This window comes from Rattus norvegicus, chromosome 8 (assembly GCF_021556685.1).
Source record: "Rattus norvegicus strain SHRSP/BbbUtx chromosome 8, alternate assembly SHRSP_T2T, whole genome shotgun sequence".
Classification (NCBI taxonomy): domain Eukaryota; kingdom Metazoa; phylum Chordata; class Mammalia; order Rodentia; family Muridae; genus Rattus; species Rattus norvegicus.
Genome location: NC_141541.1, coordinates 90884783 through 90897398, shown reverse-complemented (window position 1 = coordinate 90897398; position 12616 = coordinate 90884783). Strand labels below are relative to the sequence as shown.

Genomic DNA, 12616 nt, shown 5'->3' with positions numbered 1-12616 from the left:
AGTACCCTTGAGGGCCTATTGCCTACAACTCCCTCAATGTGATTGGCTCACTATTCTAAGTACTGCAACTGGCTAGGGGCAGGCTCATCTCTCCTCCTACTCTCGTGACCCCAGGACCAGCTCTCTGAGGACGCCCCAGAGAGGAGAGGAACCTGTTCTGCATAGCCCTCAGACATTGACAGGTCCCTGGGCAACTTCCCAGTTTAAGGCTGTCTGCCTGGTCTTTCGTGACCTGCTGCTTCAGAGCCACAGAGACAGATGTGGCCTGAGGTGGCAGCATGGACTGGGACCACACCATGGTCCCAGGTGGCATCATTGGCTACTTACATCAGGCTGTTCCTCATACCCTCTAGTCTCCAGTTCTGCCTCTCCTCGTTGTGCCCACATCCTTCTGGTCCTTGTTCTCTTACATGTCACCACAATTTATTTGTTCCTCTTTGTGGTGCCTGGGGTTTCTGAGCCTCTGAGGTCATCTCAGAAATGCTATGATTTGCTCTTTCTTTAAGGCACTGGGCAGGGATCAACTCAGGCACAGTCTGTAACCCCAGGTCCACATGGCAACTGACTAGTAGTCATTTCAGGCCAGCTCCCTGTCAAGGCCCCATGGTACCTGTTTGATGGTCATCTCAGGCTTAATCCTTTCAGCCTGCTTCCCATGTGGTCCCATGTGAGACCCAACTGTCTTGGGCTCTCTTCTGCCTCAGGCCTATGGTCACTGGCAAGATTCTACTAGTCTCTGTCTTGCTTTCTGTCCTGATAGCCCATCTAGGAGTGCCTGGCACTGGACTGGTAGTTGTCTCAGGCTAGCTCTCTGTCCAAGCCGCCTGGCACTGGATTGGTGGTCATGCAGGCTAATTTTTTTCAGAGAATGTTAGGCTATTAATAATTCAGATGTTCATAAAAGTCAGAACACTGAGCATAGACATAGCCTCTCTCCATTCTGCCACCTACTGACTCGGATGTGACACAGCAGCCATATTTGCATTGCCACTAGGTAGTGCTTATGGTATTTGAACCTCTCCAAATTTATCAAAATATAGCACGTTTAGTATTTAAAGTATATATTCAGTACTTACTATTGAAATGTCATCATTATATACCTAGCAGATGTTTGTAAGTTTCTGTGGATGCTGTAGCTATCCATCATATAGGTATCTAGGGGCTGCTGGTGTAAATATGACATTAAGTAGCCAGTGTTCTAAGTGTTCTTCTAAACTTTAAATATCCACTCCTTTTGACTGTAATTTTCTTAATATTTTCTTTTAATAGATTGGTATGTAATTTAAAGTTAATAAAATACCATTATTGTATAAAACTTTAGTGATATGAATATCAATTAAAAGTACAACCTTATGAAGAGAGTATGGTAAACACACACACACACACACACACACACACACACACACACACACATTTGGTACCTTGCTATTTTCTCCTTAAGCAGGTAAGCTATACCTGTTAAGCATAATTTCTCTAAGCAAAATAATAGAATTTTGGACACTTGAATGATTTCTCATTATAGTAAGTAGAATGATTATTTGTTATAGATATGACTCCTCAAGCCCTCAAATTTAATTTCAAAGTTATCAACCTGAAGTAATAACCCCTTTGGGTTCAAATGACCCTTTCTCAGGGGTCGCATATCAGATACCCTGCATATCAGATATTTACATTACAATTTATAACACTAGTAAAATTACAGTTATGAAGTAGCAATGAAATAATTTTCTGGCTAATGGTTACACAACATGAGGACCTGTACTGAAGCATCTCAGCGTTAAGAAAGGCTAAGAACCACTGACTCAGAAGCACCATCATGCCATGTTGCTAAAGCCAAGTCTTACCGGTTGATTAAGAAAATTTAAATCTGTCTTCAGTGGTTAATTCTTGTGACTAAAGAGATGTCATTTACTTATGTTAAAAATAAATTCTGATTGCTTTATTTCCATAGCAACAGAAACATCTGTCTTCCTAGGATACTGGAATTCTTCCATTCTCCATAGCTCCACTGCCTCCTTCTAAGCTCAAACAAGAAACACATCAGTGATTTCCAGTTCCCTCCACTGTTGTTCATTCTCTTTATGGGGATTGTTGTATGAGCAAGAATCATTTTTTGCCTTATATAATTTCTCCTCCTTAGGTCCCTGAGTTATCCATGAAATCATCTATTATAGCAGCGACTGTATAAAATATTTAGATTTCTGGCTAATAAAGTTTGCTTTCTAACCCTCAAATGGGACGAAAACAAAACGAATTGGATAGGTAGTATGTCATCAAGACAAGGTTTTTCAGGTTTCAAGAAGGAAACAGATACAGGACAGGAAACACGGATCAGTAAGGCTCTGGCATCAAAACCTGATGACCTGTGTTTGAATCACAGAACCCACGTACTCCTCTGGCCTCCCTATGTGTACCTATGGCATGCACATGTGTACATTTGTGAATACACACAAAGTAAATAAATGTAAAAGAATTAAAAAGAAGCATTTTCTTCACTCATCCCTCGATGGATGAGAAGGCGGCTCGATTCCATAGCTCCAACATTGAACAGCACAACAATAAAGATGAATATGCACATATCTTTTTGGTATGCTAACGTGGAGTCTCCCACACACATGTGTGTAGTTGCATAGTTACATTACTTGTTGTTCTATTTTAAAATGTTGAGCCATCTCTATTATATTGGTTGACAGTTTAGGTCCTCATCAGCAGAAAATAATAATTCTTCTTTCTCCATGTTTTTATAGCACCACAGTGTGTGTGTGTGTGTGTGTGTGTGTGTGTGTGTGTGTGTGTGTGTGTCTGTGTCTCTGTGTGTGTGTGGTTTATATAGCTATTTGTATGTGCACATATGCACATGCATGTGTGGAGACCAAGAGTCAATACTAAGTGTCTTCCTTTATCTCTCTCCACATTTTTGTTTTAAGAGAATGTATCACTGATCCTGGAGTCCCTCGTTTTAGCCAGACTGGTTTATCAGTGAGTCCCTAAGATATACCTCTTTCTGCTCCACCTTACCTCAGTGGTGGGTTCTACAGACATGCATCACCATACTCAAATACTATATGGAGGTATCCGGGATTTGAACCTATGGTCTTACGTTTTAGTAATAACCAATTTATTCACTGAGATTCACCCCCATGCCTTCATTGATTTCACTCTCTAGTTACGTATAGGCCCACTCCTGCTCTTTGACTCTGGGATTCTTCATGAGTGAGTTATGTTTCTTGGAGAAAACAGATAGGTCTTGTTTTTCAATATAATTTGCTGGTCTCTGATATTAGTGAGTTGAGGTCAATTGTCTCTAAGACTATTGTTGAGAATTTTTACTAATTCTTGTGAGTTGGTTGCTTTTACATTTGTTAATGTCATGATTTTGCTGTGTTGGACACATGAAGGTTTCTCTAGCTGCCCTTGTTCAGTTGTTCCTATCATAGTTTATTCTCCCAGGGGCTTTTATATCTACGAGTGTCTTTCTTCATCCTTTGAGTACATTATTCAAGTATTTATGAATTTATGAATCGAAAGTTTATTCTTGTCTTGAAATGTCTTTATTTATTAATTACTTTTAGAAGATATCCTTATTGGTTAGACCAAACTTATCTGCTAATTATTTGCTCTTCAGATTTGAAATATGCCATTCCACGTTTTCTTGGCATTTGGGTTGCTGGAGAGAAATGTTGTGCTGTGTTTTCTTTCATAAGTGAATTGGCATTTTACTCTTACAATTTTTACTCTTACTTTTCTTTGCTTTGTATTTTTGATGTCTTGGCTATAATATATTATGGAAGGCATAATCTCTGGCCATGCCTAGTTGGAATTCTAAATGCCTCTTATCTATTGCTTTGTGTTTCTTTCTTTAGGCTTAGAAAAGCTTTTGTTTTTAATTACACTGAGTACATTAGTGTTTATTTAGTCTATTTCTGCTTCATCTATTCTTAGTTTTCTTTTTTTGACTGTGTACCACAGCTCTTGTTGGTGCTTATGCTTGCATTTGTGCACACGCTTGCAGCATGCACGTGCATGTGCGCGCGCGCACACACACAAGCGCACACACACACATATGTGTATATCTGTATTTATGTATGTATTTTACTTCTTTGCCAATATTGGAGTGTACTTACTCTATTCATATTAATATTCTATCTTTTGCTTGTCTAAGTCTATTTATTATGCTTTCTACTGGATTTTAATATTTTTGTTTGTTTTAATCTTTTTATTTTTTAAGATTATAATATAGTTAAATAAGTTTCATGCTCCTTTTTCCGCCTCTGAACTCTACCATATACTTCCCCCTTTCTTTCTTTCATATTCATAGACTTGTTTGTCTTTATTTTTGTTGCAAGCATGCAAACATACAACGTTCATGTGCATGCACACAAATACTCCTAAATACATAAATATAACTTGTTCAGTATGCATAATGTTAATTCTATGTGTGTTTTAAGTTCAACTGATTGGTCTTCTATAACTAATTGGTGTGCTCTTCCCTGGAAAAATATTTCTTCAGTATTCAGGATTCTTTAGTTGTCTGTAGTTCTTTGTGCAGTGTTAAAATCTTGTTGGGGGGAGGGCAGTAATGGGGGGGAGGATGGGGAGGGCAATACCCATATAGAAGGGGAGGGGGATGTTTGCCTGGAAACTGAGAAAGGTAATAACAATTGAAATGTAAATAAGAAATACCCAATTTAATAAAGATGGAGAAAAAAAAGAAATACTTCCCACAAAAAAATCTTATAAAAGTTTTCCTCATCTATGTTAGTATATTTATCAGTTTCATTCTTGTTTCTGCTCGTGGTTAAGCATTTGCACACATTTTATTTAATCACTGGAGTGTTTGCTTTCAGCCTTCTTATGTTTTCAGAGTCTGGCATTCTTTGCCATTGATGTCATTTTGTTTTTTGCCTGCATCACTGAGTTTCTAATCCATGTTGCTGACGGTATCCTCTAGGCTGTTTCTTTCCCATTTAGGTCCCTCATGGTATTCATATGGGGTTCTTCTTTGAGATCATTGTCAATTTTACTAGAAAGCTTTTGAACTCTCCATGTGGCACTTCAACTCTTTCGGGATTTCTGTATTCGGTAGGTGCAGATTTATCACCTTCAGGACTGCCACGCTGCCCTTGCCTTTGCATGGTTCTTCTGCATAGACTTCAAAACCTACTTTCAATATGGGTTCTTAAATGCTTTAACCTCCCTTCTAGCCCACCGCCTACCAGAGGTAGTGGAAAAGAAAGGTTATTAGGATACAGGGGACTTGGGTCTGTTTAGAAATTGTTCTTTGAAGCAAATCCAATCTGTGTTATCAGGGAACCAGCAGTTCAGGTCACAAGAATCTGCAGCAACAACTCAATCCACTTGCGAACACTTATACATCAGCAGTCCAGCTCAGGAGGGTTGGGATAGCGAGCAGGAATCAGCACTGGTAGCATGACCCATCAAACCCATCCAGCCAAGTCGGCACCAGTCAACAGGAGCAATTAGGAGTTCTTTGCAGTACCTCTCTCAATCAAGTAACGAGCAGCAAAGACACAAGACCAAGAAGTGATCCAAAGCTAGTTATGTAAGCCCTCTGTCCCTGTCCATTGGGTCCCTCCAAGCATCACCATGGGTCTTGCCTCAGCCAAACAGCACATGAGTCTGTCTTAGCAAAACTCCATGAGTCTACATCACCTGACAGACATCACTGCCAATCATCCAGGAACCTCCGAAGAAGTTCTTTGGTGAGTTTCTCTCTGTGGTGTCATCACAAGTAGAGCTGAGTGAAGCAGTGTAAGGCAAAGCAATATCATGTATGTCTTTAGTGAAGAATCATTAATTACATCCTTTCCTGGGCTTGTTTTAGCAAAGCATCCTTTCACCTGTGTCTGCTTCAGGGACTCATTTATGTCTGCCTTAGCGAAACATCTTCTCACTTGTATCTACTTCAGGAAAACATTCCTTCACATGTTTGCCCCAGCAAAACACCATCCAACACAACTGACTTTCCAAAGAAACCATACGTTTCCACTTCACTTCTATGATACAATTTATATATGTAGTCATCAGATGTATCTTCTTGTTTTGTTTAGTCATCTTTTTAAACAGCCTACACTTGGGTACTCAGTCTCTAGGATCAGTTGGAAAAGAGAAAACAAACTACAATGGTAGGACAACACCAGGCATAGAAATATATCTAAAATTGATTGAAGGCCATGATTGCATCACCAATGATAGTAAGACAGAAACTGGGTCTCTAACACAGAGCAATTCTGATGCTAAACTTAGAAGTATGTAGAAACAGTAAATACATTTTTAAAGGAATAAAGAAAGAAAAGACAAAGTGCTGTTATATATAGTTTTAAAAAAGAAAATTTAAAAATGTGGAAAATTACTGTGTTGTAGATGGGAAAAGAAAAATAATTTAGAAAACAACAAAACTGTTCAGAAAAATGGGGAAAAGATTTTTCGAATGTGGTTGGTTATTGGGTTCTAAATATTTTTCTTGGCATTCTGAGATGACTCAAAATGAATCCAGAGGCTTGTCACAGTGCAAGTTTTGTAGATGTCTTGGTGTAGAAATCAAGGTGTCTGGATATGTCACTCTGAAGACAGGGAAAACTCAGCTAAATATGGTGCAAAGAAACATTGGTATCAATGGGCAGCAAAGAGGTGGCAGCTTAGCATAGCTTTAGTACATGTATGTACTCATGCATGTATTCATGTAAGAATCCTGCCATAATGTCATAAAACAGTAAGTAATCACTGGGCAAGACTAAAATACTCCCCTTCAAGACCTGAGATCAATGCTGAACACTCATGTAACAAAGCTGAGTGGAGTAACATTGTTATAATCCAAGAATTTGGGAGATGGAGTCTCCTTTATCTGATGGGCTCCTGGTCCCAAGGGGAAACGTGAACAGCATTTTTGAGGATGGACATCCAAGTTGTCTTCTGCCTTCCAAATGCACACATATGGAAAACATAAAACACATGTGTATGTATTAACATACAGACACATACACCCAAAATTTTGTTATTTCCTAATCAGGAAAACCAAATGTACATAATGATCAGAGCTATTGAATTGGGCTCTTTTTGAGGACAGATGACAGGAAAGTACGAGTTTTGGCAGCTGACACAGATGTTGTTTAAAAGAAAGATCAAAACAGGACTTTAGGACCTTGACAATACATTTTACTCATTCCAAAATGTTATCAGGGCTTAACTCCAAGAATGAATGCTGTCTGGGGAACTGTACTTTTTAGTAGTTCATGCAATGGGAAAAGAAGTTTTGAAGAGTGGAAGTGACCTAGTCGCACTGAAGTTGGATGACCGTCCAACTTTGTTATGATCAGGAAGAACTGGATCAAGAATAGGTTGAAAAGACCTAGAAAACACTAAGTGTTGTGGTGGGGAAGAAGCATCTTCAGGTGGGAGTTCAAAACATGATAAACTCTGAAGATAGCTGCATAGGACAGAAGAGCCTCAGAGCCTCAGAAGGGTCTTTGGTACGTAGCAACCCTATGCTTATTTCCATGACACTGTTTTACTATAAACTTTTAGAACTTGTCGTGGATAAGGTATATATTTCTTTCACCAAATGTTTTAATAATTCCTTATCAATGTCACAACCCTGTTCCTAGATAAAAGACACATTTGATAAGTTGGTAACTGTGAGACAAATGCTGTAGCCTCTGAGGGTGATCTTTATGAATTGATGTGAAAGATAACCTAGGCCGTTATGTTTTTCTACTCAGTTCAAAAGTCATCTTACTGAGACAGAGATGCAGAGCTCTCCTGTCTCTCTATTCCACTGAAGAGTCCCCGGAGACACGAAACACAAACATGCGGTAATAAAATGTGACTGGTTGGCAGTCATAATGTTTTAATAAAAATGGTATAATGTTCTGCTGGGGGGCACAGTTCTTTGCTTCTACTCCAGAGGAAATGAGCTGTCGCTTAGCAGTAAGAACACGGGGCATGATTATACTACGTTTTCCAGTCAGAAGATTCTGTGAATCCTGAACACAATTTTCCTTAACCTGTAAATGCTCCAGGCCTGGGCAGTAAGAAGGAAACATCCAGGCAGTAAGTGAGATTTCTGAGTTAACTAGCATCCATCCCTCCATGTGGTTACATGATTCTTTATTATTATACACAGAGCAATCCTCCAGTCTTGAGCCCAACTTCTATCTATTTGACCGCATCATGTCAGTAATTCCCTTTAATCTAAGAATAGTAATAACTAGGTAATATCAATGTGACATAGACTGTTTCTCCGTTTCCTTTAGAATATGCCAATCGCTGCAGAGCTATGAAGAGGCTAGGGTGTCATGCTTAAAAGTGATGGTGTTCCTCTGTCTACAAATGAGCAGAAAGGACAAACATAATGACTTTCAACTGTTGAGAAATCAAATGTACATTTGAAACTTGTTTCAAACATAAAAATTAGTGTGTTTTCAAAGAACTGCAGGCAAGCAAGGAACGGAGAAATAATCTTTCCAGTGGAATGACACAGCAATTTATATTCAATACCAAATGGTCATCTCTGAAAACACACATACAGGTAACATTATACAAATGAGCAGGTTATATTCGTGTGTGTGTGTGTGTTATTCGTGTGTGTGTGTGTGTGTGTGTGTGTGTAAAACAATTAAAAAGGAATCTGAAGGAGAGTAAGGAGGTGAGTCTATGGGAGACTGAGAAGGGAGGAAGAGGAATACCATAATTATATTATAATCCTAGCTTGTAGTAATACAAATGAAATATATGGTGCTGTTTTGAAAACGTGTCTGTGAGCAAAGAAGTTGGTAGTTGCATAAGGTGTTGTTGGCCAGCAAATAAGGAAACTATAATAAGAATCAGGAAAATTCTGGCAGGAATAAGAGTGTAACATGTACTTGCTATGTTCAAAAGCATTTTGGTTGCGCCCCTTATTTGTTTAAAGACTAATCATTCTGAACAAAATAAATTGCCATAATTGGTCTCGATGGAAACAAAATCTTGTCTTGTGCTTCTGGAATCTTCCTTTGTGTCTATATTTTTAAGTGCATATCTAGAGTTACTGATTTGAAACTGTGAACATTTTCATTATATATCTTAACTGAGAAAAATAAAAAACAACTATTTATCCTTTTCTGAAAGTATACCATTTTTAACTATAACCATGTATTTATGCTGCTATGTAAGGCAGACTATTGATTACTCTCATTGTGATATGACTTTTGCTGCAAAAATAAAGTTATTCCTTTAAATTATCCTAAAATAGGCATTGATTGACAGATGACAATGCAGAGAAAGCCTTTAGATCAATGAAAGAGAATCAAAATGTAAGGCAGACAGCTAGATACCACACTGATTGGAACTATACAGTATGAGAAACAACTTTAGAAACACCAGGGGATCTGTAACACTAACAAAAAAGATGTTGACAGAAAGAAAAGCAAAACAAAAACAAAACAAAAAAATCCAAAGGGCTTCTGAAGAGATTTCTTTCAAGAAATGAACATTTGAAGACACAGCTTAATATTATTGCCCTTCAGTCTTGCAATGTCTTCAGAGTCCATCACAGAAGTAAGAAATTGGTATAATAAGATGAGAACTATGAAAGGGTTGTGTACTAGACAGTTTTTAGATACAATGGCAGGGACCATACTACTGGTCTCCCTACATGGACAAATATCTGTTCCTGGCCACATGGAATTAGAATAGGTAAAGTCCAGATGTGGTTTGAATGTTCACCTTCCAGTATTTAGGTATTATCAATGAGATGGTGCTCACATGGGAGGGCGTTGAAAGTAATTGCATGAATGAGTTATGTGGCCCTCCTTATAAAAGAGGCTTCACTCATTCTTAACTAGATCTTTCCCTCCTACCACTGGCTTCTGCCACAGGAAGATACAAGAAGAGCCTTCATCAGACATCAAATGATGCTTTCTTGATCTGAAGCATTTAGCTTCCAGAACTGTGAAATGAATTCTTGTTCGTCAGTAACATCCAGTCTCATGTACTCTGTTACAACAGCCCGAAATCAGGACATCAACCCATAGCAATTTGTGCTTGATTGTGATGTGAAGGATGGGCACGATTTTGTATATCAGTTCTGGATTGTTCATATAGTTTGTCTCTTAATACTAAAACTAATATAGGGTCCTGATTAGGACCTGGGAAGAGTATCATTCTTTTCCAAGATGGTGGCAGAGAATAATGAAGTGAGTGCCACTTAGATAAAACACTCAAAACAGGAAACAAGGCTAGTACAGCCTGTAGGTAATAGTACATCACAAAGGGAATCAGGGCAGGAAATCTCACCAGAAACAATGGAGAAATGCTGCTTGCTAGCAGTCTCTGTCTTGCACTTAGCTAACTCTTAGACAGTCCAGGACCACCTGACACAGGAATGGTGCTGCTTACAGTGGGCACCTTTATCAATTAGTAGTCATTGCAGCTTGATTTAGGCCTTTTCTCAATAGAGGCTTCTCATCCCAAAAGATTCTTGATCATATATAGTCAACAAATGAAGTTATCTGGGACAGTCCTCTGCTAAAATTCCTAAGTCTGAATGACCTCTCTAGAATGTGTCAGTTGGCTCCTTGGTTGCAGGTTTAAACTGGACTCAGTTACAGAAAGAGTTATCAGTGGAGAACTGAGGTAGAAAAAAGTTGCTTTTTAAAGGTGGACTGAGTCAGGCGTTTTTCCGTTGCCTTCGGGATCCTGGATCCTTCAGGCTCGTCAATGGTGGGAAGCTTATTTACTCCCTTCTGATGCTGCTCTGTCCCTGGCATTTCCTGAGTTCTCTTGAGCTTTTGGCCGATGCTTCTGATTAGGGTTGAGATGTGAGGGGAGTAGTAAGTGAAACCAACGACAGTTTTAAGAAAAGTTTTCGGGTGGAGTAGATGTGGGTTTGGGGAAGAAAAAGAAAAAAAATAAAAGTTTGCATGTCGGGAGGGGTAGAAAGCACAACAAAATGAATTCTACATTCAGAATCCTACTCATTACTCCGTGTGAGTGAGTTCTGCATTCCCGTGTCTAATATTTGAGCTCCTCAACCTATAAAGATGATTTACCTGATAATTTTTGAGGTTCTAGTTAGTAATAGCCAGACTCAAGGATTTTAGGCCATCACTGGCAAAGCAGCACATGGTGGGAGCCACAAAACAACTACCTCAGCAGTGCCAAGGCCAACGTCTTCTACTCCTGGGATTTGTTTTCCTGTGTTATGGTTGGGGATGGAATGCTGTCAATGCCTGTTGATGTTTATGTTAAGACAATATGGCACAGCTGTGGACATCTTGCGTGAGTAAGCTAAAACGGATGACACTAGACATCCAGAGGCAATGAGTTACCACAAAATGGCTGATGTCAGCTGTCTAGGGACACAAAAGGTACACAGTAGTATAATTAATCATATACTATTTTTGGCAGATGTTACTTTTGTATGACTGTGGATAAATATGCCCTTGAAATTTCTTCTCGGCTAGCCAGACTGCTTGTGCTTATCTATCTGCAGGCCTGAGTGCTAGCCTACATGTGTGCCTTTGTCTGTATGTGTAGACATGTGGCCCAGTGCATGCTGGCAGCTCCCTGCTTAGCAGCCTTCTCAGGGAGTGAATAGAATATGTATTTCCTTCTGTGGATCTTCAAAATCTCAACCTTTTACCCCTCATAAACCTCCATTTGTAACATCAAGAACATGGGTCTCATAATCAAATTTAAAATATTCACGGGGAGAAAACTAAGGTGAGACTGGGCTTATCCTGTATGTTTTCTATTTTCAGTAATGTGCAACTCCATGTTTTTAGTCATTTGTTTATATATCCTTGTTTCTGGGACAGTGTTTTTATAAAGGGAAGATGTGTCCAATACCAGTTACAACTCTGTGTCTGTTGCCATGAGTTTCTTGGGCAGTCATCATGTTCTTGTTTTGCCTTTCCGGTTCTACTCTTTGGCATTTTTTGGTATGATCCTAAAGACATTAAAATATATCCTCAAATTAACATTAAATACCATTTGTTGAAGATATTATTCCTTTTCCTTTCCATGGTTTTGGCTTCTTTGTCAAAAATCAAGTGCTGTAGGTGTGCGGCTTTATTTCTGTGTCTTTTATGAAATTCCATACATCAACTTGTCTATTTCTATATGAATACCATCAAGTTTTTATTACTAATGTTCTGTAGTACAGCTTGAAGTCAGGAATGGTAATACCTCCAGAAGTTCCTTTATTGTTCATAACTGTTTTAGATATCCTGGGTTTTTTGTTTCCTTATTAAGTTGAGGTGATTGGCTCTAGTAGAGACATACCACTGGCAAGAACCAATCCCTGACATTATTAATGATACTCTGTTATGCTTCCCAGCATGAGATAACAGTCCTCTGAGAGGTCCCATTCAGCAGCCGAGGGAAAGAAATACAGGCCCATAGCCAAACATTAGATGGAGCTCACGGAGTCTAATGGAAGAGTTGGGGGAAGAATCGAGAGCTCTAAAGAGTACAAGGCTCCACAGGAAGACCAAAAGAGTCACCAAACCTGAACCCTTGGGAGCTTCCAGAGACTGAACCACCAACCAAAGAGCAAGCACGGGCTGGACCTCGGCCCCTGCGCATGTGTAGTAGATGTGTAGCTTGGTCTTCATGC

The 12616-nt window shown here is 39.1% G+C and overlaps 1 non-coding gene across 1 annotated transcript; it reads right to left on the bottom strand.

Annotated features, from left to right (window-relative positions):
* Nucleotides 1-867: 867 nt before the first annotated feature.
* Nucleotides 868-999, bottom strand: LOC120094494 (small nucleolar RNA SNORA17). Its single transcript, XR_015628333.1, has one exon. It is a non-coding gene; the product is annotated as a small nucleolar RNA SNORA17 (small nucleolar RNA).
* Between the last annotated feature and the right edge of the window lie 11617 nt (nucleotides 1000-12616).